This window comes from Lutra lutra, chromosome 15 (genome assembly GCF_902655055.1).
Source record: "Lutra lutra chromosome 15, mLutLut1.2, whole genome shotgun sequence".
NCBI classification, from domain to species: domain Eukaryota; kingdom Metazoa; phylum Chordata; class Mammalia; order Carnivora; family Mustelidae; genus Lutra; species Lutra lutra.
Genome location: NC_062292.1, coordinates 20,365,049 through 20,390,866, shown reverse-complemented (window position 1 = coordinate 20,390,866; position 25,818 = coordinate 20,365,049). Strand labels below are relative to the sequence as shown.

General features: G+C 40.0%; 1 protein-coding gene and 1 long non-coding RNA gene across 2 annotated transcripts in view; one reads left to right on the top strand and one right to left on the bottom strand.

Annotated features, from left to right (window-relative positions):
- The window catches only part of C15H1orf21 (chromosome 15 C1orf21 homolog), a 143,666-nt gene that overhangs the window by 79,693 nt on the left and 38,155 nt on the right, over positions 1-25,818 (bottom strand). The window lies entirely within an intron of this gene.
- LOC125086449 (uncharacterized) lies at positions 14,973-24,388 on the top strand. Its single transcript, XR_007123199.1, has 3 exons — positions 14,973-15,246; positions 17,926-18,316; positions 21,103-24,388. It is a non-coding gene; the product is annotated as an uncharacterized LOC125086449 (long non-coding RNA).

Genomic DNA, 25,818 nt, shown 5'->3' with positions numbered 1-25,818 from the left:
AAAAAAAAACCTACATGAAATTTTCTGAAAAGTTAACTATTTATATACAGCCACAAGGAATAAGAATTGAGAAAATTCAGAAGAAAATTTTCATTTTTCATCTACCACACTCATGACACACATATTTTTAAATGCTCTACCAATCTGTTTCAGGAGATAAATATTGGCAGTAACCACATGGTTGGGCGAGATGAAAACGTTCCCTTAAAATGGTCTGATCTACAATCTCGACTGGAGAAACCGCACTGCTGATTACTGAAAAGGGTGGGAGAGCAAAGAAAAAAGAATTCATCTCCGGTAGATCTGATCCCAACCTCCCAAACAGGTGGAAATGGAATTTAAAGTCAGCTTCCATATAGGAGACACTCTAAAATTAGAGAGGGAGTTTAATAAAATATACCTCCACCCCACAAAAAAATCTGGCCCTAATGAGAAAGTTATATGATCCAAAGGAAAAATGAAAACAAACAAACAAACTAGGAAGATCTTGGAAACAATTATAATCCCCTGATGCAAATGTTGCCCACCATGTGAGAAAGTTTTGGAAATGGCTGTTATTCATTCTCAAGGAGGTAAAAAGAAACATCTCCATTAAGAAATAAGAACAGAGCAGGCTCTCTATGAAGAAGAAGTAAGATCATCAATGCATGCACTAAATATTAAAATCAACCGAGTTAGTGAATCAGAAATAGATACAAGAGACATACATGGAAGGTTGAAAAATAATCAGACATAGAAAAGAAGGTGAGAGATGACAGGCATAGAAAATAGAGTGTGGAGATGTAACTTACAAGCGAGGGGAGTCACGAACAGGAGAAGAACCAACAAAAAATGGTCAATTTTCCATAATTTAGCACCAAGGCCAAATGCAAAAAAACCTATGGATTGGAGACTAGAAATGCTCATTGTGTTCTCTGTGATATTTGTAAGCAAAAAAAGTATACAAAGGCACACCTATTTAAGATACAAGCATTCTGAAGTCTAAAACCAGAAAACCAGATCACTTTCAAAAAGGTGAAAATTAGTATAGCTTCAGATTTTCCCTATAAAAATGGAATCTAACAGAAGAGGCAGGAGAGGAGTATGACTGGGGGACTGAGTGTGTGTGTGTGTTTGTGTGTGTGTGCACCAATGGGTGACATGAAACCTGTAAGAATATTTAAATAGCTTCTGCATGCTAGAAAGGCTGTACCAACCCACTACAAACTCTACAGAAAAGTGGAGACTGTTACTACAAATATCAGAATAAGAGAGGAATTCACTTAATGGGGGAATAGCAGTGTTGAAAAGGGGATGGGTGACCATGGAATCAATTTTCCATTCAGCATTAGGTAAGCAAGATCATCAGTTGAAGATAGTTGTAGATTTAAAAAAAAAAAAAAAGAGCCATAAAGAAAAATCCTAAGTATTGAGCTTGACAGATCTAATAACTGATGAAATTACTGAAACAGAAAAGAAAAAAAATTATAAATGATACCTCAAGAGAAACAAATGAGAATTTTAAGATCCTCAGAATAAATTATGAAGTATGCAAAAGGGAGAGAAAAAAGAAAAAAAAGTCAAAAGGTACTAAATTACTCATATTCTTAAAATACAGTTATTTTGTCCAAAGAGGTAGCTATCACTATCATTACCACCATCACCACCACCATCACCACCTCCATCATCACCATCATCATAAGCAGCATCAGCATCAGCATCACCATCATCACCACCATCACCATCATTCCACCTCCATCATCACCATCGCCACCGCCAGAAGGAGCAGCAGCATCACTATCACCATCATCACCCCCTCCATCATCATCATCACTACCTCCATCATCATCACCACCATCACCATCAGAAAGAGCAGCAGCATCACCATCAGCATCATCACCATCTCCATCATCAGCACCATGATCAGCATCATCAAAGTTATCACTGATACAACACTCATTATGTGGCATTCTAAGTATTTTGAATGCGGTGGGTGCTATTATTATCTCCATTTCACAGATGAAGAATCTGAGGCCCAGAGTGACAATGTAACTTTCCCAAGGCCCAGAGCTAAGTGGGATCCTAACCCTGCCATTAACCACCTCACTCTCCTACTCTCCTATGACTAGTTGTGACTAGAAGAACACAACATGTACAGGATGTGCTTAAAAATAATCACTAGTACATTTGAGCTAATAATGATCATTCTAGCAGCTACTATTTGCAGAGGACCTATTATTGCCAGGCATTGCATTAAGCATTTTGAAGACATTAGCTCATTTAATCCTAAGAGCCTTCAGGATACTGTAAAAGAGCTTACATAAAGTTATTGCAAAGATCAGAAAGGTATTAAGATTCCTGCCCAAGGTCACCCAGCCAGTAGGTAGCCAAGCCATGATCTGAACTAGGGTCTATTTCATACCAAAGCACAGACTCCTTTCTTACTGCACTACATCCCATTCAGGGACAGGTATTTTTCTATTCAAAATGGGACTGCAAGATAAAAGGGTACCAGATCGACTTTGTCTTTTAAAAACGTGCTGCTTCCATCAATGCTAATAGCTCAGTTCAACAGATGCTCCCCCACTCCCTCCTCAGGCTGAGGCTACCACTCCTCTCTTCAAATTCCCTCCTCCCACGGCTGTCCGCCAGTTCTCCTCTCACCTCACTGCCCCTTCCTTTCTGTTCTTTTACTGGGATGTTCTATCTTTGCCCAGCTCCTGACTTGTCAGTGCTTCTGGCTTTGGGCAAATGGTCCTCTTGTCACCCTGTGATAATGATGACCAAATAGTATACATACCCAGATTTCTGTACACACACACACACACGTATCTGCACCTGCCTGCTATAAGTACACTTACATGTCCCTACGGACATACAGCATCTGTATCTCTTTCAAAATGACTCAAGAGCCATTCCATTCAAGAACATTGTTCTTCCTTGCCCTCCACCTTCCTGCTACATGTGGATACCTATCATAGCCCTTACCACATGAAGCCAAGGTGGTCCTTAACCCAATTATCTCTCCTACCAGACTGTAAAATTCCTTATCTTTCACTTCACTTCTGTTTCCAAAACAAGGGAGTCCAGGTCTGGTAAAGCTACTCAAGAAATATTTATTAACTGAATAATAAATATAAAAGTGAAAGAAGGCATAAAAAGGCTATTGCATTAGGTGACCCACCACTTTAAAGAATGAAAATAGTAGTCATAACCTGCAAAAAATAAAATGGCCTTGGGTGCCATTTTTCATTCTCAGTTCAATTAGCAAAGAGTTTTAAAAAGTAAAATGCACATTGCTAGAGAGGCTGTCAACTGGGCCTCTTGAAGGCATGAGGCAACGTATGTCAAAAACAATGAAACTATTCATAACCATCAACCCAATGAGCCCACTCCTGGAAACTTACCTAAGGAAATAAATCAATAGAAGAATAGGGCTATATTTGGGGATATGCTTACAGGAGCATTATACACTATATAATAATGAAAAATAGGAAATAGATGAATACCCAACAGCAGGATAAAAGCTAAGGGAATCAATCTGAAGTACTTTTACACATCCATTAAAATTTAACATGATGACTATAAAGGAAAATGGAAAATGATCTAATGCTAAGAAAAAAACTGGAATGCAGAATTACATGCCAGTTATGACTGCCACTGTGTAAAAACTATTACTTGCACCCAAGCAAGGGCAGAAACCATCTGACGAGAATTCACAAAAATGAAAAACGTGTTGCGATGATCGGATTTTATATAACTTTTAAAACTCAAATTTTAAGATGCGACTGCTGCAATAGGACATGAAACACAGGTTGTACCCTTAATTAGCTGTACTACCTCAGGCAAGAAGCTTAACTTCTCTGAACTTCGCTTACTCATCTATAAAATGAGAAAACTCTATTTCTACCTCTTAGCGGATTAAATTATACGACAAACACTTCCAATGTACCTGGCACTGTTCTAAGCACTTTACAAATATTACCTTGTTTAACGGGCGAAACAACTTGTTTAAGATGATGCACCAGGAAGTTCAGTAATCTACAGTGACAACAGCAAGATAATAGTAACTTTCAGTAGCTTTCCAATGACCCCTGCATCAAATCTAGCCACAACAGCAATTGCTAACATGTAGCGAGTGTCTGCTAGCGCGGCAAGCTTTGCGCTAAGGGTTTTCCTCACATTATTGTCTGTGGCCCTTACAACAGCCCAGGACAGAGGTACGATAATTGTGTCCTCACGGTATTCAGGTTTGGAGGTCATATAACGTGCTAATGAAGAAGAGAGTCAAATTTGAACTTGTATCTGTCTGAGTTCAGGGCCACAGATGCTTTGGCACTATGTAACGATGCTTCCAATTTTTGCTAGGATGGCATACACAATCCTTCGGAGTCTGACCACAGCCCACACTCTCCTCATTCCAGATCTGGGGGAGTTCTGAGTTGACACCAAGACCTTTTAAGTCCCCGGCCTTAGCTCCTTCTGGTCTTCACCTGGTCTTCCTCTAAAACTCCCCTTTATCCCTCAAAGGTCCATCTCCCTGTACCTCAAGAGGCATAATCAATTGTTCCCTTATCTTCTGTCCATCCATCCACCCACTCACCCATCCATCCACCCACCCACCCACCCACCCATCCACCTATCCATCCATCCATCCATCTTTAAAGTAGGCGCCACACACAATGTGAAGCTTGAACTCACAACCCTAAGATCAAGAGTCACATGCTCCCCGACCTGAGCCATCACCATCATCCCCCACCCAGGTCCTCCCATCTGCTGCTCCTTTAGCTAGTAATTCATGTTAGTCAGTCAGCATCTACCATATTGTACCTATGCTTCTTTACCAGGCTGTATCTTCCAAATTATGTTCCACAAAGGCAAAGACCATGTTCTCCAGCTTTGTACACTGTTGTATTCCTGGCTTCCAGCATGGTTCCCAGCACATGACAAGGACCCAACTGCTACTTGCTGAATGAACAAAACACTTCCAGCTGGAAGGACGTTTCCAGGCATCACCGGGCAACACTGGAGCAGCCTTTGCTGTGTGCGGAGGGTGGAAACATCAATCAGGAGCCCATACTTTTCTATACCATTTTCCACAGAGCTTTGATGGAGGTAGTTTAGCTAAAATGAGGATATAAAGGAGACCCACCACTCGGACTTCCTAATGTACTATGTTTGGGTTAAGGGTGCATAGTGCTATGTGGTTACTTGTTGGGCCTGTTAGCATAGTCCATGGAAATTGCTTGCTCACTGCCTTACCTTCCCCTTCTAGAAAGGACTGTAGGTATTCCACATAATCCCTAAAGCCAAGGACAGTAGCTGGCATGTAACTGGTGATTAAGGAATATTTATTGAGTGACTGACTGAGTGAAGAAATAATGGGGTTGAGGCATTTTTCTCTCCCTGGGTTCTTGAGAAAATATTTCAACTTACAGCATGCTCTACTAAACCAGGGGCAGACTTTAAAAACAAAACAAAACAAAACGAAACAAAAAAAAACCCCAAAACCTTTCAATTTCATGATTCTCCCAGAATTTTGTGTAAATACTAAATGAACAACTTCAATAGTTAAACTACTTGCCCATCTATGTTATATCCTTCTGTACTCTCTTCAATGACTAGGAAATCAATGGGAGCTCTAACTATAGAGGATCTATTTTTCCTCTAAAAGCAGAAGAGAACCTTTTTAGAAAGTAAAAATGTTTCCCACTTAACATTCTTAAAAAATGCACAAAATAAGAAGATTCATTTGGTGGACATGTTCTGTCTCTTTATCTTGACATCAGTTCGGTGCCGAGGAACTATTATTAGAAAGTTCTCAGCTGAAGAAGATGCCTTCAAAAAGGAAGATAAGATGTAGGATACTGTGTGTTCAAAGCTAATTTTAATTATACAGGCTATAGGGTTACTGAGATATGCCAAACATTTAGCTAATTAGCAGACTCTTGAGACAAGAGGGCCGCCAGAGATAGACACAGTTTTTCCTCATTAATGAGTGATGACAAATTCCAGTTAAACACACATTTTCACTTGTACTATAAATTCACTTCATTTGTTCTTTCTTAAATCCCAATAATGAGAACTCATTTAAACTTGAAACTTAGACACTGAGATTAAGATGGAAATCCTCCACTTTAAAAACAATGACCCAACATCAACTGCCATATTGGGAAAATTAGGGGGTGGGTGGGTAAAAAATTACTTATAAGCTCAAAGACAAAAATCACCTAATTTATTCCTCAAAACTGCCCAGAAAAAGTATAAATCATTTTTCTTATTTTATAAATGAGGGACCAAGGCATATGGAATTTGAGTAAGGTCATCTGTTTAGAAAGTAGCTTGGCTACATTTGATGCCAGAATGCTTCCCTTAGACTCATTACTGATGTCAGCCTGTATCCGAGAAGACCTTACGGAACAATATAACTGGTTTTTTGCTTGTTTGTCTCCCTGGATTAGACATATTTAGCTCTTTGGGTATCTGCTACTTATATAAGGGTGTCTTCTTCAGGACACAAGCATGAGGTAGATGCATTTCTCTGGTAGCTTTTCTTTCAGAATAAAAATTAGATCCACGGATACAATCTAAATTTCCAATGTGAAACCAGTGGGATTGCCCACAAGGCTTTTCACAGAAAGTGGTCCCTATCCATCCTGAAGTTTGAACAGGTGGGTGGCTGTAGCAGATTGAGGTTCCCAAAGATGGCTGCTAGAGTATCTCCGGTTTCTGGTGCTCCTCTACCATCAAACCTTTCTACTTCCCCAAGAGGAGAAGGCTCGTTTTCCAGTCCCTTGAATATGGGCAGGTTCTGTGACCACTGTGACGAACAGAACTGGAAGAAGTGCCACTGCTTCTAGGAAGTCAGTTGTCAAGTGAGAAGCCTGACTACTATCCTCAGACCACTGTGTTGTGAAAAGCCCAAGCGATGTGGAAAGTCATCTGTAGGTGTTCGTTGATGGCTCAGTTGAGCTCACAGTCAACATCAATTGCCAGCTCTGTGAGGGAGCCATCTTGAACACCAGCCCAGCTAAGCCTTGGGGTAACTGCAACATGGGCCAACATCTACATGCAAGTGAGCGAGAGATCCTAAGCAGGACCTGTCTAGCTGAACTCAGTTAATCCACACAACCACAACATAATGATAACTTCTTATTTTAAGGCACTGCATTTTGGAGGGGTCTGTTACACAACAGATCATCAGAAGAGTGGTGTTGGTTTTCTTCTAGAATGAAGCAACTACTTCTTTAAAGCAATTGAGGGTAGATTTTGGGGGGCAGGGGATAAGCAATTTTCTCGTTGAGGGTTATTCCTATAAAGGACTGAGGGACTATGAAAATGTACCTATATAAACATTCTTACATTTTGGGGGCTACTTTTCAATAATTGGCCATACAGAGGTATTATGCTTCAAAGCTGATGTTTTATTAAGAAAACAGAGTAGGGGGGCGCCTGGGTGGCTCAGTGGGTTAAAGCCTCTGCCTTCGGCTCAGGTCATGATCCCAGGATCCTGGGATCGAGCCTCGCATAGGGCTCTCTGCTCCAAAGGGAGCCTGTTTCCTCCTCTCTCTCTGCCTGCTTGTGATCTGTCAAATAAATAAATAAAATCTTAAAACAAAACAAAACAAGAGTAGGTTCTCAGCAAAATGATTAGAAAATAAGGAGTCAGTTAACAATAATGCTGTCAAACTAGTCTCCTTTTTTAAAGCAATAAACCAAACATGATTTAGTCCCTCAACAGCCTCAGCATGTCAATAAATTGATTTATTTTTATATTACCTGCCAAATTCCACCTGAGCTGATGAGAGGAATTTCAGCACTAATGATCCCAAGAAAGAGAATAAAATGCTGGGAACAGAATGATGTTCCAAAAATACTTGAAGTTTAAGTATAAGAGAAAATAATGCTTAGATAAAAAATAAACTCTTTTCTAGGGAATATCAGAAGGCTAGCACAGATTTTGTCAAATCTCTTCAGGTTTTGGATCTATTGCTTGTTTTTTGTTTTGTTTTGTTTTGTTTTAAACAATGATCTTAAGGCCAGTCAGGATACTGAATCCTGAAAGAAAAATTTACTGGTATTTAAAATCCTGCACTTCTAAGCAAAGAGAAGGTAAATATACTTGAAAAAAAGCTTTCAAGAACAAGGCAAGAATAAAGGAATTATGGTGCTTGATTACCACACTCCATTCTGGGGGCAATTTGGTTAACTCAAGTTTTCTGCCCTTAAGTCTAACAATAAGATTTAAAAATTATTGCCATTTTGCTAAATAATGGAAACAGTGTCACAACAGTACTTTCATTGTGTCTTTTATTTTTTTTTTAAGATTTTATTTATTTATTTGACAGAGAGAGATCACAAGTAGACGGAGAGGCAGGCAGAGAGAGAGAGAGAGAGAGGGAAGCAGGCTCCCTGCTGAGCAGAGAGCACGATGCGGGACTCGATCCCAGGACCCTGAGATCATGACCTGAGCCGAAGGCAGCGGCTTAACCCACTGAGCCACCCAGGCGCCCCTCATTGTGTCTTTTAAAGAACTCCTAAAAAGACAAAGCAGTTTGTCCACATGGTGACTGTGTTCCCTTCCCTAGTATATGAAGTTCTGAAAAGTTTTATACTGGCTGCATTCATTCATAGACTATGCCACCTGTGGCAGATGAAGTTTCCACCGATTCTCGAGATAGGAGCTGGGTGAATGCTCCTTTCCCTGCCACTCACAGAGATGTCCATCACAAGAACCAAGAGCAACAGGGGCACCTGGGTGGTTCAGCTGGTTAGGCATCTGACTCTTAATTTCAGCTTAGGTCATGATCTCAGGGTCATTTTGAGCTCTCAGCGTGGAGCCTGCTTACGATTCTCTCTCTACCTCTGCCTAACCCCCAGTCCTCTCTCTCTCCCTCTCAAAAAAAAAAAAAAAAAAAGCAGCATTCACATTTGAGGTAGCATGATGGTTTACTCTGCTGTAACTCATGTTTTAAATGCTTTTTTATAATTTCCTTTTTTTAAGTTTTAAGTGATTACTAAGAAGGAAAAAATTTTTTTCAAAGATTTTATTTATTTGACAGAGAAAGAGAGAGAGATCACAAGTAGGCAGAGAGGCAGGCAGAGAGAGAGGGGGAAGCAGACTCCCTGCTGAGCAGGGAGCCCGATGCAGAACTCCATCCCAGGACCTTGAGATCATGACCTGAGCCAAAGGCAGAGGCTTAACCCACTAAGCCACCCAGGTGCCCAGAAGGAAAAAAATTTAATGCAGAAAAGAATTAAAAAAAAAAAAAAAGAATCTTCTACAACCCTGCTACCCAGAGAAATCACCCTTCCCTCTACTCTTTTGATCAGTTGAAACCAATACCACTGTTCTGATGATCTACTGTTGCCTAACAAACCACTACAACTTCTCTCGTAGTTCACTCCTCAGACGTAGTTCATGATCTGATCACAAAATTCCTGTGTAAATCCCAATGCTGCTATGGGTTCTGCTCATACAATCAGAACCCTAATCTAATCTTTCCTAAGGCCAATGGGATTTTTTGGTTTAAAAACAAAACACAACACAAAAACCAAATGATGGAAAAGAAAAATGTGATGAAACAAAAGGATAAAATTTAAATGAACAGATAAAATCAGAAACTCACTGAAATATTGTAGGGAGAGTACACTGTACACATTTTATAATTTGATGACAAACTAAGATTTTAAAATTGGAAGTTAATTTTCCAATGTAAACTGATGATATGAAAATATTTATAATGAACAAAATTTTAAAAATAAAACAAAGGAAGGGCACCTGGGTGGCTCAGTCGGTCTGCCTTTGGCTCAGGTCATGATCCAGGGGTCCTGGGATGGAGCCCCGCATCAGGTTCCCTGTTCAGTGGGAAGTCTGCTTCTCCCTCTCCCTCTACCTCTCCCCCCGCTTGTGCTCTCTCACTCTCTCTGTCAAATAAATAAATTATTAACAAAATAAGTTTTTAATAGCCAACATTATGTTTAAAATAAAATCAATTTTTTCCCATTCATCCCTGCAGGTATGTTGTTTGTCTTTGCCTTAAAACAAAGCAAAATTATCACTATATTGCAAAAGCTCAGATGCAGAAGAGTCTATGTTCAGGTAGTAAAAAAATCTACCATTGCCCCAACTCAGAAAATACTGATATTATTAGCAGGTAATCTCAACGTGCTCCCAAACTGATGGATACTTTTAAGAAGCAAATTTGAGAATATTTTCTACAGCAAAATGAGTTAAGACCAATAATATCCAGGTCAAAGACTTTCATCTCAGCTCAATTTTCTCGTTTACAAGACTACAAACTGCCCTGAGGTTAAGGTAGGAATGTTGCAAGTTTTAAGGCTCCTGATGTATAACAATGAGGAAAGGTACCCTTTTTCAGGAATGTGAAGCCTGCTGAATGACCCCCAACCCTCAACCAGCCAGTGAAATGATACTGTCTGGCTGTATTTATATATTTAATTCAACACTGTTAGAATAAATGGTGACTAATTAAAAACCATTTAAAAAATACTACTATCCCAGTTCTGTATCCTAATTGAATAGGAGGATAATTATGGTATCTTCAAATATTCACAGTGTGTATAGGACAGGTCTGTTGTTGTTTTTTTAATTCTAGTATAGTTAACGTCCAGTGTTGCATTAGTTTCAGGTGCATATTATAGTGATCTGACAATTCTATACATTACTCAGTGCTCACTGTGATAAGTGTACTCCCTTCATCTATTTCATCTATACCCTTACCTACCTCCCCTAGGACAAGTCTTTTTTTCACACTTAATTAACTGTCATAATTTAGAATAGTTTTATACTTAGAGACAAGTTGTGAAGACAGTACAGAGTTCCCATATGCTGTACACCTGGGTTCCTCTATTATGAAGACCCTACACGAGGATGGTACATTTGTCACAATTAATGAACCAATATTGATAAGATACTCGCATTTCCTTGGTTTTTAGCTGGTGTCCTTCTTCTGTTGCAGGATTCCTTCCAAGATACCATATTACAGTTAGTTGCTGTGTCTACTTACGTTCTTCTTGGCTGTTTCCTGACCGTTTCTCAGGTTTTACTTGTTTTTGATGACCTTGATAGATTTCAGGAGTACTGGCCAAGTATTTCTGCTGAATGTCCCTTAACTGGGCTTTGTCTGATGTTTCTTTTCATGATTCCACTGATGTTATAGGTTTTGGGACAAAGACCACAGAGATAAAATGCCATTCTCATCACACCATATCAAGGATGTATGCTATCAACATAACTTATCACTGTTAATTTTGATCACCTGGCTGAGGCACTGCTTCTCAGGTTTCTCTACTGTAAAGTTACCTGTTTTCCCCTATATCCAGAAGGTAGTCTTTCTAAGAAAGTCACCACACACAGCCCACGCTTCAGAAGTGGAAAGTTAGGCTTTGCCTCCTTGAGGACAGAGCACTACACAGATGATTTGGAATTATTCTGCACGGGAGATTTATGGATTCTTCTCATTTATTTTATTTAGTCATCTGTATCAGTGTAGACTCATGGATATTTATTGTACAATTTGTTCAAAGTAAATACACTGTTTACTATACCAGATTGACAGCACGATCTAGCAGGACAGCATTAATTTTGTTGCTTCAATTGTTTCAGCTCTGGGCATTGAGAGTTCTTTCAGTTGATTCTTGTGTCCCTGTGACATATCCCACCTTGTGTGTGCACGTGTGGGTGCCCATGGGCACTTCCTAGTTTTATAGCACTACAAAATGTTCCAGGGTCATCATATATACTCCCTAGCCCTATAATGAGCCACATATCCAAGGAGTCCTGGTAATTTTTTTGGAGAACGGTACTAGACCCAAGATCTGGGTGGTGATTATCCTTGGGCTACAGGGTATCACTGCTTCTAGGTCCTCTCGATTGACAGCAAGAAAATGTGCGTGTGTGTGTGTGTGCATGCGCACGCGAGTGCATGTGTGTGTATACACACCACATCTCTACACGTGCACATACATTTATAAACACATGCATGTACATGTGTACCCATATATGTATACAAATATATGCATGCCCACTCGTGTATGTGTGTTCACACATATCTATCAATATTTCTACATGTATCCATCTGTATCTACATTGGCTAAACATCAATTCTCACTGATGTCTCCAGCTCTGATCCACTGCCATAGGACGCTGCTGCTTTTTTTTTTTCCCCAGAGAGAAAAAGTGCTGTGCGCCTGTGCAGAGGAAGGGGCAGAGGGAGAGAGAGAGAATCTCCAGTAGGCTCCATGCTCAGCGTGGAGCTGGAGGCAGGGCTTGATCTCATGACTCTAAGACCATGACCTAAGCCAAAAATCAAGAGTCCGCGCTTATCTGACTGAACCACTCAGGCACCCTTCCACAGGATGCTTCTAGCCACTTCCCTTGTGTGTTTACAACCTCCCACTCCAGCAGTGAGAAACTTTGCTCCCCAAGCCAGCCACCACTAATTAGTGTTTTTAGAATTGTTAACTCTTAGCTCCACAGTAAAGGAGTAGAGTGCTTATATACAGTTACTTTTACTTACAGTTTTAATAGACTCTATTCATTTCTGAAGTTACACAGGTCAGCACGTTCCCCCCCTCCCCCGTCCCCGCCCGAACTTTAGTGAGGTTATTTCATGTATTTGTAATTCTGTTAGATTCCTTTATCAGTCTACATTCTACCCTGGACCCCTTGACCTCCTCAATGTTTTTATAAATTTTCAAACATTAAAGTTCACTCTCTTTTTTTGTAGCATTCTATGCATTTTGATGAATGCATAGTGTCATGTATCTACCATTATGGTATCATACAGGATAGTTTCACTACCCAACAGACCCTTAAATACGGAGAACAAACTGGTGGTTACCAGAGTGTGGGGGATAGTGAAACAGGTAAAGGAAATTAAGAGGTACAAACTTCCACTTATACGATAAATAAGTCACAGTGATAAAAAGTGCAGTACACAGGATATAGTCAATAACATTGTAATATATTGTTGTAACAGTGTATAGGGACAGATGGGGACTGTTCTTATCCTGGTCGGCACTGAGTAATAGACAAAATAGTAGAATCAGTATGTTGTACACCTGAAACTAATACAACGATGTCAACTATACTTCTAAAAAAACCAAAAATCCCCTGTGATTCACCTCATCGACCTTCCTTTTCCCACAAACTCCTGGAAACTACTGATCTGTTTACCGCCTCTACGGTTTTGCCTTTTTCTGAATGTCATAAAGGGAGAATCACACTGTATATACCTTTCAGACTAGGTTCTTTCACTTAGCATTATGCACACAAGATATATGTTTTTGCATGAATGGTAGCTCATTCCTTTTTATCACTGAATCATATTCCATTTGTGGATGTAACCAGTTTGTTTGTTCATCTGTTGAAGGACATCTTGGTGGCTTCCAGTTTTTTGGTGATTATGAATAAAGCTACTACCAATGTTCATGTAAAGATTTTTGTGTGATCTGAGTTTTTCTTTTCTTTCTTTCTTTTTTTAAATTATTTTATTTTTTTCTTTTCAAGTAATCTCTACACCCTATGCGGGGCTTGAACTCACAACCCCGAGATCAAGAGCTGCACGTTCTATCGACTGAGCCAGCTGGGTGACCTGATCATAGCTTTTCACATCACTTAGGAAATTATCTTAAGACTGTTATTGCTGGACACATGTTAAAACTATGTTTAATTTTGTAAGAGATTGAGTCCATATTGCTCAGAAAAAAATTATTTCTATGTATATTAGGCATAAACAGTTATGTGATTTATGACTGATTTTATTTATTTTTACTCATTTCTGCATTTCCCAAGAATTTTTAAAGTAATTTAAGCAAGCAGCACATATTTAATCATGAAAAAGTTAATCTCAAAAAACAAGAGAATAACAGAAGTGAACCAAATCCAACATCTATGTATTGTTTATCTCATTTCACTAGACCACCAGCTCCCAGCCAGCTGATTCTTTGGTATGAATTTATACACTGTGAGTGTTAAGACATCACACAGACTGTGAAGCATTTCACTATAATGAGATTCTCTGTTCTTTCCTAATAGCTCCCTGACATTCTTTTCCAGGATAAGTCAAGGAACCCAGCTTAGCATTGAAAAACCCAGATTCAATGTCAGTGCTGCTGTACCTCGCTTCTAATGATGAACTCTCTGCTTTGTTTCTAAGACCAGTCTTTACTTCATTTTCCAGTTCCAATCAAAAGATTCCTATCTTGTTTCTGGTCTAAGTGCCCTCAACTGTACAAATCCATCACATATCTATAAAAAAAAAAAAAGTTTGTCTCCAATTAAGCAAGCCCTGAAATGATCAAGTTATGAGAAGAAGTCTGTCAGTAAATGAAAATCTGTAGTATAACATCACACACTGACAGGAAAAAAAAAAAAATGGAGTCAGCTCATTATACTTTGGAAAGTATCGCTGTCATTACCAATTGTTTTAATTTTCAAAGGAGGAGGAAATTTGGCATCTCTTCTCATACAGAGCACCGAGGAAATAAATTAAATTAGACTTATTACGAACACAAAGCAGGCAGTTACAATGGCATCTTCATATAGCTATTATAATGCTGACATGCTAAAACAATACATCTTCCACTCTCCAAGATGATGCATGAATTTTTTATGCCTGGTTATTTATTTCCATCTTTTCTGAATGACAGGTATAGAATCCCTGGTTAGAATTACCAGGAGCTTTTTAAAGACAAATCATGGGGTTGGCAAATCCTGTATTTCTGTTAATACTGGGTATGATCTGCTCACAAATAAAGTCCATAAGAAGAGCGAGACCCTTATCAAAGTCCAGACTCGGACACATGACTGTGTCTTTTGATGTTCTCACCTCCAGGGCATAAATCATTAATTTCGAGGGAGGTTACCTCACCGAGTTTGCCAACTGATGAGTGAAACTTACACGCGTTGCTTTTATTTTTAGCATCGCACAGGAGAGAAGACAGAAATATGAACAACGTGCAGAAAAGCCACACCGCTGTGTTTTTGTTGTGGACACTCTAATAACGGCGGACGGGCCTCTGGCAGTTCCCTCAGTTGTTACTCATCTCCCCTCATTCCGTTGTTGAAACTGTGCTACTTGGGTAAAAAAATGCCCATGTTTCTGTGAGATAAATAAATCAGGGCATCAAGAACGACCGTGAGGACCAGACAGAATCAAGCTTTGAAAAGGGCTCCTTTCCACTTTCTGCTGAAATATCGGGTACTGTTCCTGAAGAAGAGGCCAACAATCGAACTTTAAGGTACTGTTTGTGTTTGCTCCACTTGCCAAAGTTAAACGGGGAAAGTTTCAGAGGATCCATTAGAAGCTTATCCTTTCCTGGGGCAAGCGAAGGTCAAGAGTAACTATGCTCCACCACGTTTAGCCAGCACCTGGCCTCCGAGGAAAGCATATTTAAAAGCAATCACATTTTGCAACAATGCTGAGAAAAGGGAAGCCATTATCAACACTCCCAATCTTAAAATGAGACAAACGGAGGTCTGTTCTATTTATTCTGTAGTTACAAATGCCACAAACTGGCTAAAGCCTGTGGCTCTCTGTAAACCAGAAATTAACGTGGTGACAGAAACGAAACAAAACAAAAACAAAAAAACCCGCAGTTAAAACACACCAACTAACCAAAACACTTCATCACGCCCCATCAGCCTCCCCACCCACTCATTATTCATGCCACGTCTCCCTGTTTTGCTCTCACTGTCCTGTTCTTGTCCCTTTCCCAACCTCATCTGCCAGTGAAAACTTGCTTTCCCTCAAGGCCCTTCGGCAAGGTCAGCTCTGGAATCTTCTCGGCTATCCCAGTAAGGGTCACCCGTGCCATGCTGCTTGTCCCCTAAGACTCTGTTAGAGACAATGCCTAGCTGCCAGTGAGAGTGGAGTCCATTGAATTAGGGATTTATTCAAGAAATAAGTTGTACCAGGACCCTAAGACTGTTCGTCCACATATGGTCAATTCAGTGTATTAATATGGGAAAGAGGAAAAGTCATTTGAAATAGGATTTCAGGGGCGCCTGGGTGGCTCAGTGGTTAAAGCCTCTGCCTTCGGCTCAGGTCATGATCTCAGGGTCCTGGGATCGAGTCCCACATTCGGGCTCTCTGCTCAGCAGGGAGCCTGCCTCCTCCTCCTCTCTCTCTGCCTGCCTCTCTGCCTACTTGTGATCTGTCAAATAAAAAAAAAAAAAAAATAGGATTTCAGTTACAGTTTGCTATGCCTGGCATTTTACAGTGGTCGCTCTAACACCCACCTCTGATTCACCGACGTCTGTGTCTGCTGAGTATACACTTGATGCCCCTTCCTCGCGGGAGAATGAAGGGTGCCATGAGGATATAGGCTGGCCTTACTTGTGTTTCTACCGTAGAACAACAAGGAGCCTGAGGAAGGCATTCAGGTGTCCTCTGAATGAGTAACAACAATAATCATCATCATTTGCATTGCATGTTGTGTTTACAAAGCACTTCTGTGGGCATTCTTTTATTCTCATAATGTTCTGTTCCTGAATCAGGAACTGTGCTTCCGTATGACACTTGAAACTTAGAAGGCTGATTCGACAAATCCCTCATCCTTAGAGAATTAAACTCTACTTCTGTTCTGCTCTAAAACAAATCACCCCAGTGCCAGAAGAATCTGTAAGACCTTGAATGTGCCTGGCTCCAGAAGCACAAAAAGGATGTCCTCCAAGAGAGATGAAGAGGTAGCACTCTTGCCCCTGATCGCTTCTACGCCACAATAAACATAGTAAAAGGGAATGATACTACCCAAACCCTCCAGTCAAAGAGCTGTTACTCCCTTAAGAAACTAAAAGGTTGGGGTGGGTGGGTGGCTCAGTTGTTAAGCACCTGCCTTCAGCTCAGTTGATCTCACCGTCCTGGGATAGGGCCTGATATCAGGCTCCCTGTTCAGCAGGAAGCCTGCTTCTCCCTCTCCCACTCCCCCTGTTTGTGTTTCCTCTCTCGTTGTGTCTCTCTCTGTCAAGAAAATGAAATAAAATAAAATAAAATAACTAAAAGGTTCAGGCAATCCTCTAGTTTTGCAGAAGAACCAGAGGCTGATGTCAACATCATATGCACGAGAGAAGAGGGAATTAGAATGGGGGTCCTTGAGTTGGAAGCAGGTGAACTTTAGGGAGGGGTCTTGTGCTAACGTGACTGCTTCTGAAGCTGCTCTAGGAAGAGGCTTCTCTCGTCTAAAGTCAGATACCCTCAAACCACTCTCCATCTTCACTTTGGTTTGGGAACCTTTAGTCCTATTGAATTTTGATAAACCAAAAATTCTCTACCTCAAGTCCAGATGTCCCCCACAACCCATCCAATTCTAGCCCCAGCCTGAGCTCCAGTCCAACCTCTACCTGGAAGGAGGAAGTGGAGACAGAAGAGGTACTTCACAGAGCTTGACCCCTTGTCTGGAATATCAGCTTTACTCTTTGGGGGGGGGGGGGGGTAAAGACTATTTATTTATTTATTTATTTGAGAGAGATAGAGAGCAAAAGTAGGCAGAGCAGCAGGCGGAGGGAGAGGGAGAAGCAGGCTCTCTGTTGAGCAGGGAGCCTGATGCAGGACTGATCATAGGACTGTGGGATCATGACCTGAACCAAAGGCAGACGCTTAACAACTGAGCCACCCAGGTGCCCCTATCACCTTTATTCTTGTCAGTTTATTTTACCTTATTCTCAAGATCGCTAAGAGTGTTTAAATAACTTAGGAAATTGGGACAACGCGAAGTCATGGTCTTTTGCTATTATATTAGCTGCTCTGTAGAGTCACAGAAGTAAACACGGTTGTATTTGTTAAAAAGGAGAGTTTAAGCAGACTCTTAGAGTGGTCTCAACTAGGAGAATGCCTTTATTGGAATGTCTATAGCTTAGTATAATAAACATTATTGATTCAAAATTTACAGTGTTCATTCACGTAAGTTTATTTCTTACAGGTATGTTCTAATATTTAGAGTAACATGGTGATTGTGGTCTTGAGCACTTAGCCTTCCTATGGACCTATAGTTACAAACGGAATCACAGACTCGTCCCCGGTTTCTGACCGCCCATCACTATAGCGCTTTGGAGAACACTGGCTGCCCACAAAGAACTGCTTGAGCCTGTGAGGCAGAGTGACTTGCCGATTTTCACCAGCTGGAAGCCACAGCTCCAGAGGGAGCTCTCAGTGGTTTCTGGGGCATTTCCTCTAATCAAAGATATCTCCTAATCTCCCAAGTTTTCAATTCTGGAATTGGATACTCTGATAGTCATTGGAAATCTAATGCACTGGAGAGACAGACGGAAGCTCTCACAAACTCAGCAAGCAGGAGGAGGATGTAGCCACGCGTAAGTCTGATTCCACTCTCCTTTCCTGCTAAAACATATTAGAACATTCTTTTCATAGTGTCATTTGATTGCGCTCAGGAAGTGATGACTTAGACAAACACGTCTCAGATCAGTCCTCAACTCTATGGATAACGATGAAGTCAAAAGCTCACCCAACCGTGAGAAAGGTGATAGGATACAGAAGAATCTTCTCACTCATACCGAGATATCTGGAAATAGTGACTCAAAAGCCATTGTAATATATGTAAATCTAGGAAATAAATATGAAAAAAAAAAACCCTCCATAATCAAAGAATTTATTAACTCCTAAGGGAGGATACTTAAGAATGACAGATGTTAAGGAAAACAAGACAATGTTTTAGCAAATAGTAAGGGGAAGCACTTTAAAACTCAAACTGGAATGTCTTTCATTAGTCAAGATATTTACTTTGGAGGAAGAAGGGACTGAATACTGCCAACTCTGGAGTAAATTACCTACTAAATTATTTATACATAGTTAACCTACGTAAATGAAGTTGGATGATCCCTAAGCTTTCTTCTACTGCCTTTTGTTAAGCAACATCAGAAAATGACAGAAAACAGAGGTTATTTAAGATAATGAGGAAAATGACATAACCCCACTTACATTACAGATTCCCAAGTAGTCAAAATCTGAGCTTTGCTATTATCATTCCCCTTTTCAAAAATTAACTTCAAATCACACAAATAAGATACTCATATTTTCTTTAAAAAATTAAAACCATTAAGTTGAAGGGTAAAAAAAAAAATCCCCTTTTACCACCGAATACAATTCTTTCTCATCCTTCCTACGTTATCCAGCTCCACTGCTGACACTAGCCAACAATGGCATTTTCTGTGCCAGAAACCATGCTGACTTACAAGCATAGCTTCTTTAATTTTCACAATTTCCTGCTAAAGTGGGTTCAATTATCATCCCCATTTTGCAGAGGAGGAAACTGAGCTTTGGCATGAATACATCCCCATTACCCAGGTACCTACTGTTAATGGTTTGGGACACATCCACCCAGGTTTCTCTATAAATCCCTATACATCTATGAGCATTCACAGAAAATGTAGCGTATTGCTATTCTGTTTTATTAGAAAAACCTTAAATGGTGTCATGCTACACCATCTGCAGCTTTCTCCATGACAATTCCTAAAGCTCTACCTCCTTCTTTTCTAATTGCTGTCTAGTATATTATAGCTCTACCATTCTCCTACGGACAAGAATAAAGGTTAGTTCCAGTTTTTCAGTAGAAATGGTGCTGAAGTGAACAGTCTTGTGCAAGCTTCCTCTTGCACACAGACAGCTGCTTTGGGTGCATACCAAGATGTGGAAGTGCTGGGTCATGGGCGTGCGTGTTCTAATTTTAATAGATACTGCTACGTAGTCCTCCAAGATGTCGGCCACCAGCATGTGAATACTTATTTTCCTCCAACCATGCCAAAATCGGATATTATCAAAGCTTCGACTTTTTGCCAGTCTAAGGAATCATGTTTTAATTTGCATTTTCCTGATTAAAATAGAAGTTATATTAGGCAGTGCCATCCGGACTGGTAATTAAATGGTAAAGTGAGTTAAAGCAGGACAAGATAAAAATGTAAAGACACATTAAGCATATGATTTTATTTTAAAATACAGGGATGTTCATTTCCTTTCATCTTTTGACGTAGGAACAAGGCTTCTGCTGTAAGTAAGGGAGCCACGTGCAGACACTCCATGTGTACCTTCTGGACTAATCACACGTTATTTTTTTTATTTTTAAAGATTTCATTCATCTGTTTGACAGAGAGAGAGAGATAGTGAGAGAGGGAACACAAGCAGGGGGAGTGGGAGAGGGAGAAGCAGGCTTCTGCTGAGCAGGGAGCCCGATGCGGGGCTCGATCCCAGGACCCCGGGATCATGACCTGAGCTGAAGGCAGGTGCGTAACGACTGAGCCACCCAGGCGTCCCCTAACCACATCCTTATAAGCACATCTAAGATCCCCTGGTTTGGTTTCCTAACTGAAGTGAGAATGTAAAGATGTGAAGGAATCTGAGCGCAGAACTTAATTTAATTTAACAGCAAGCTTTTTAGTATGCGCCTTCATCAAGACTTTCTAAAGCATCTAATTTAACTTTCAATGAAACAGCTCTTCTTTGCACACTTGTGTTTCGGTGGTTTACATATTACTGAATAAATTACATAATTACAATGACATTCAACCAGTATAAACAGATTTGGGAACCATCATACGGGCTCTTAGAAAACACATTTAACTGCGGGAGCACAGGCACAGAGGTGTTGTAGACAGTAGCCCAAGAGCCAATCGAGCGAGCACGCCGTGGGCGGCAGTCGGTGCCTTTTGGAGAGGGATTTATGAGAATCTTCTTATGCAGCAAGTTGGATAGAGAGTGTCTATTGTACCAGTGATGTGGAACATCTTTTCATATGCTTATTGCCCAATATCCTCTACTGTGAACCATCTGTTTCTGTTCATTTCATGTACCTGCTTTTCTCTGGGATTATCTTTTTCTTAATTATTTATAAGCGTTCTTTAAAAACCTCATATTGATTAACCTTTTGCCTCTTAGAGGTCATAAATATTTTCTCCCAGTCTGTTGCCTATCTATTAACTACTTTCTTGTAGTTATTGTTTCACAGAAGCATTTAATTTTAATCTAATGAAATATACTACTTTTCTTTCTTCTTAGCTTTTGCTATTCATTTTCTAGGTCTTTGCTAAGATTCTAAACATATTTTTTGATGTTTCTTCTAATATGTCAATTGTTTTGCTCTTACCAGGCCCCAGATGAGGAACTCAAAGTTCAGAAGTTTTAGATGTTGGACCAAAATGATAAAGCTAGAAACAATGAAGGTCAGCTCTCGACTGAGACATAGCTCTATCTGATCAAAGCCAATGCAACAATTTCACATCACCTTCCTGAAGAAGGAATTAAAGTCTGAGAGAAGTAAAGTGGAATATACAGATGTCTAACAATGATGAAATTGGGACAAATGCACATCTTTGCACTGAGGATGCACAAAGGACTGACCTATAAAGGATTCATCAACCTCAAAGAAGCAGCATAATCTCCTCCGTCCATAGAAACTGTGGCCAAAGGGCTTGAGCAACTGGAGATCTGAACACTCCTGAGGAACTAAGCAGTGCCAACTGCTGTCACTCAGAGGTCCAGCTACTCCTGTCCACTCACTCATCCACCCATTCCAGCAAACAAAAATACACCGAACACCCAACACATCCCAGGCGATGCTACCTAGCTCCACACCCTCATTTTTGTCCTTTGCTAGATTCCCCCACACGGATGTTCTGCAAGTTCCTACAGCTTGGCTTACTCAAAACCAACCTCTGCTTTCAGTGTGCCTTGGATTTTTATGGTCATTCAGGTCACATGTTTTCAGTATGCTACTGGAGAGTAAGCTTTCTCGGGTGAGATGCATGCCCGATGCACCTCTGAGTCCTCCAAAGCCTAGAGTCTAAGGACCCAGGCAGGCCGTACGGGCTTTCTTTACTGGACTCATGACATTTTTGTGTGATCAGCGGCTTCACTTTCTCTCTCGTGGACTACCCTGTGATATTTTTTAAGAGTGAATGAAATGAAAGGGAGGGAAGGAAAAAACATCTTGTATTTTCATCACACTTTATCTTCCTAAGTGATTTTCCCATTTCATTTGGGGTCATTATTTATTCTCACATCCACCAGTCCTCTTCCCTCTGCTGGCACGGGCATTACTATGATCTTCCGATTCCTCTGCCTTCCTTTAATGTCTGTAATATTAGCTGTTAACTCTTGTTGCTTCTACTGCAACTTTGTCCAAATCTTTTCTGTTCTCTTGGCCATCATCTTGCTTCAGGCTCTCTGTCTCTTGCAAAAGCTATCATAAATGGTCTCCAAACTGGGCACCCCACACCAATTCATACGGCACGCACTGCTGCCTCATAAACTTTCCTGATTCATGCTCTCATTCTTTGCTTGAAACCTTCCAAGTTCCCTACGATCCATGGAATTCACTCAGACCTCTCCGCTAGACTTGAAGGCTTTACATAATACGCCATTTACATTTTGGTTGTTAAATGTCCCACTGCTGTCCTACTGACACCTTCTCCTCTTCCCTTGTACTCCCCAATCAAACAGGACTACACACTTTTCATTAAATACACCTTGCATTTTCCATCTCTGTCACTTCTGCCTGGGCCAGCCTTCCTCATTCTATCTTTCGAGGCCGACCACAAACACCAGCTGTTTCGTGAAGTAGGTCCAGACACCCCAACAGACGGGATGGCTGCCTCCTTTGATATTAGCAGCACTTTGCATTGCCTTCTTGGAATCAATCTTGTTTGCTTGATGCATTTAATCCTGTTTTATTTATAGTCTTTTGGTATTTACCTTGTGTACTGCCATAAAGTACCTTAAGGTAAGGATCAGTAATTTCCTTATTTTGTGTTTTTGGCAGAGTCTAGTACAGAGCCTTGTACCTACAGGCAATCAATCAAATATCTGTTGGAGCTGAACTGTTCTCTAAACTTTGCTGTAAGCTCTTTGAGGACAGTGACTTTAAGTATTGCTGTGTCTCTTGATACAACTAAGGGCCTTATACATAACAGGTGATTGAAACATATTTATTTAAATAACTTCCCAGTTCCAGAGCAAGATTTTTCAAAATACATGTAATACTGGCATTAACCTAAAATATTCACTTAGAAATCTCTCACCAATTAACACAAAAGAAGAAGGAAAGAAACACTGACCTTAACATTCTTTTCCTTTAGTTTTATATGATAATGCCTAACTCGTACTAGGTGCTTATCATGTGCCAGACTTTGTACTCCGAGCCCTACAATGCCCATCTCATGTAGTCCTCACCCCCCAGCACCACGAGGCCCTGCCTTTCCCCCACTTATGGGCAAAAGGTGCAGGGAAGTGAAGTGACTTGACCCCACACTGAGCAAATGGCAGAGCTGAGATTTGAACTCAGGCAGTTTCTGCCTCCAGAGCCCATGGTTGTCACCATCATGGCACCCTATCTAGACTGAGTTTACTGAGCCCCTTAATTTTAACAGTCTGAGTTAAAAGAAAAAAGAAAGCTTCTAAAAATAGTAAAAACAAGAACTTCTTGTCTTTTAGATTATTTTAATGGACGGAAAAATAAAGAATTGTTACATCTCTTTCATCTACCTCAATGTAAGCCTCAAATTTAAGAGACATATTTGTTTTTTCTCAAACAACACGCCAGGTCCATACTCGACTATGCATCCCAAAGGACAGAAGAGATGACAAAGATAACATACTAGCAGACTACTGAATAATCATTTAATTTTGGAAAGCGATCTAGAAAGCTCAGAATCAAAGAAAACCACTTACTCCCCCTTCTCCATGCAAGTCTTTTTACACACTCAAAAACTCTTGTTGGTGGTCTGGACTCTGATTGGTTGGCAGACAAGGGATGTGAGTGTTGTCACAGATAGTCTACAAGTTAAAAAAAAAAAAAACAAAAAAAACAAACCCAGAAATGTCTCTCTTTTTGAATTTTCATTCAGTCTGCATAGAAAAGCACTTGTGCCAATTCTGGCCAAGTGCTGGAAAAGAATATATTAGCACCAAGCAGCTGAGAGACTGCGAAACTGGAGAGAAGGAAAAAGTAACGGCTGTAAATACGATGAGGGCACATTGAGGGAAAAGTCGCACACTGTAAGATAGAAGTCGTTGCTTCCCTTAGGGTTTCGGAGATACAAGTATGCTAATCAGGGATGGACTCCAGTGTTAGATCCAAGGAACACCACTGCCAGCCCGATCATCAGTGTCTCTTCAACCTCCAATGGAAATATTAAAGATGAGATTTATTAACTCTAGCTGAAATTATATGAAGCAAGGACAAAGTCTGATCTTTAGTAAAATGAAGTAGAAAAATACCAGTTGATGCTTCAACTCCTTGGGTCATTTCTTTAGCTGCTCAAAGTTAGAAAAAATGAATATAAAAAGTCAGATCACAGTAACTTCCACTATTAATCGTAGCTACTGTTTTCTAGATCTAAGTGCTAATGTTAAAAACAGACCATATGTATGATGAATTTCTGTGACTCAAGCAATACGTTAAGATCCAAATCCCATTTATGAAGCAAAATTTTATTACAGAGTATTTCCACTCTTTCATAATGATCTAAAGTACTCAGTTGTTAGTGACTTCAGTATTTCAAGGTGTAGATCAGATGTTCAGAGAAGAACAGAGAAGAAAAGAATTAGCCCATTATATTCAATAACGTATCATGGAAAATGACAGCCTGAAATACTCATGAGCACCAGCCCTCTCCCTCTGCTATAGCAGAAATCACAAAAACAAAAACAAAGCACATAATGGAAAAAGGAGTTTAAGTCAAGAGAAAACACCTTACGACGTTTCAAGCTTCTTAAAAATACATCCACTCAAACATGAAAAACAGAGCAAATAACTAACCCCAAATCAAATGCAAAAACCATGTTGCTCTAACACAACTGAATAAATGCAAATTCATAACAGTTTGTAACGTTTTTTAAGAAATCAGTGAAAAAGGCATTAACTAAACGTTTTCACAGAGATGGAACATTAAGTTTTAATAACATGTACTGAATCACATGAGAAAACTTTGTTTCAGACCACCGCAGCTCTCACATTCACTCAAAAGCCCCAATACCCTTAACACCGTGAAGGTGAAGTGCTGACTATTTTGGTAGAGACCTTTTTTTTTTTTTTTTTTTTAGATTTTTATTTTAAGCATTAGGTTTGATATGTGGAAAAAGTAATGACAAGATGGGATTTATATTTATGTAGGTAAATTAGAAAATGAAATTCAGAGCTGGACAGTGACAGATCAAGTGGTATAAAATAGAAATTACGGCCAATCAGGCTCAGATTAAAAAACTGATGAGAGATCTCAGCCTATGACTTACGAAGAAAGAGAGAGAGAGAGAGAAGCTAAGAGAATGTCAGCCAGTTTTGTAATTTAGGTTAATTTTGTTTCATATTTTAGAGAAGAATTGTACCATTAAATGTTAAACTTCTAAAGCACTATTTCTTAGGTGCCTTCAGTGTAATTCATTATGACCTTATAATTTTGTAATATCTTCCAACATATTTGAAACTTCAGGGACAGCATATTTTAATACTGGAATTAAACTGAAAAAGAAGTTTGTTTCAAAATAATTTTCACTTTACTTGCTTCCAACATTAATTTGTTATCACAGTAGTTACAGAAATCTCTACCCAGGGGATTGATGACCTGCTCTCCGAAATGGACATTATGCAAGTATGGTAGAGACCTATCTTAAAAGTACATCCTTTTCCTCTCCAAGACAACTCTATCCACAACACTCCGTGTCCTGAGTAATGAAGCTTAGCTGTTCATTCCAAGAGTGGAAGAGGTGGAGAAAAAGAAAAATATCTATGAGTCCTCCCCGCAATAAATCTCAATCCTACTTCACGCCTTTTCCTTCACAGTTAACCATTTTAAGACGCTAATAATTT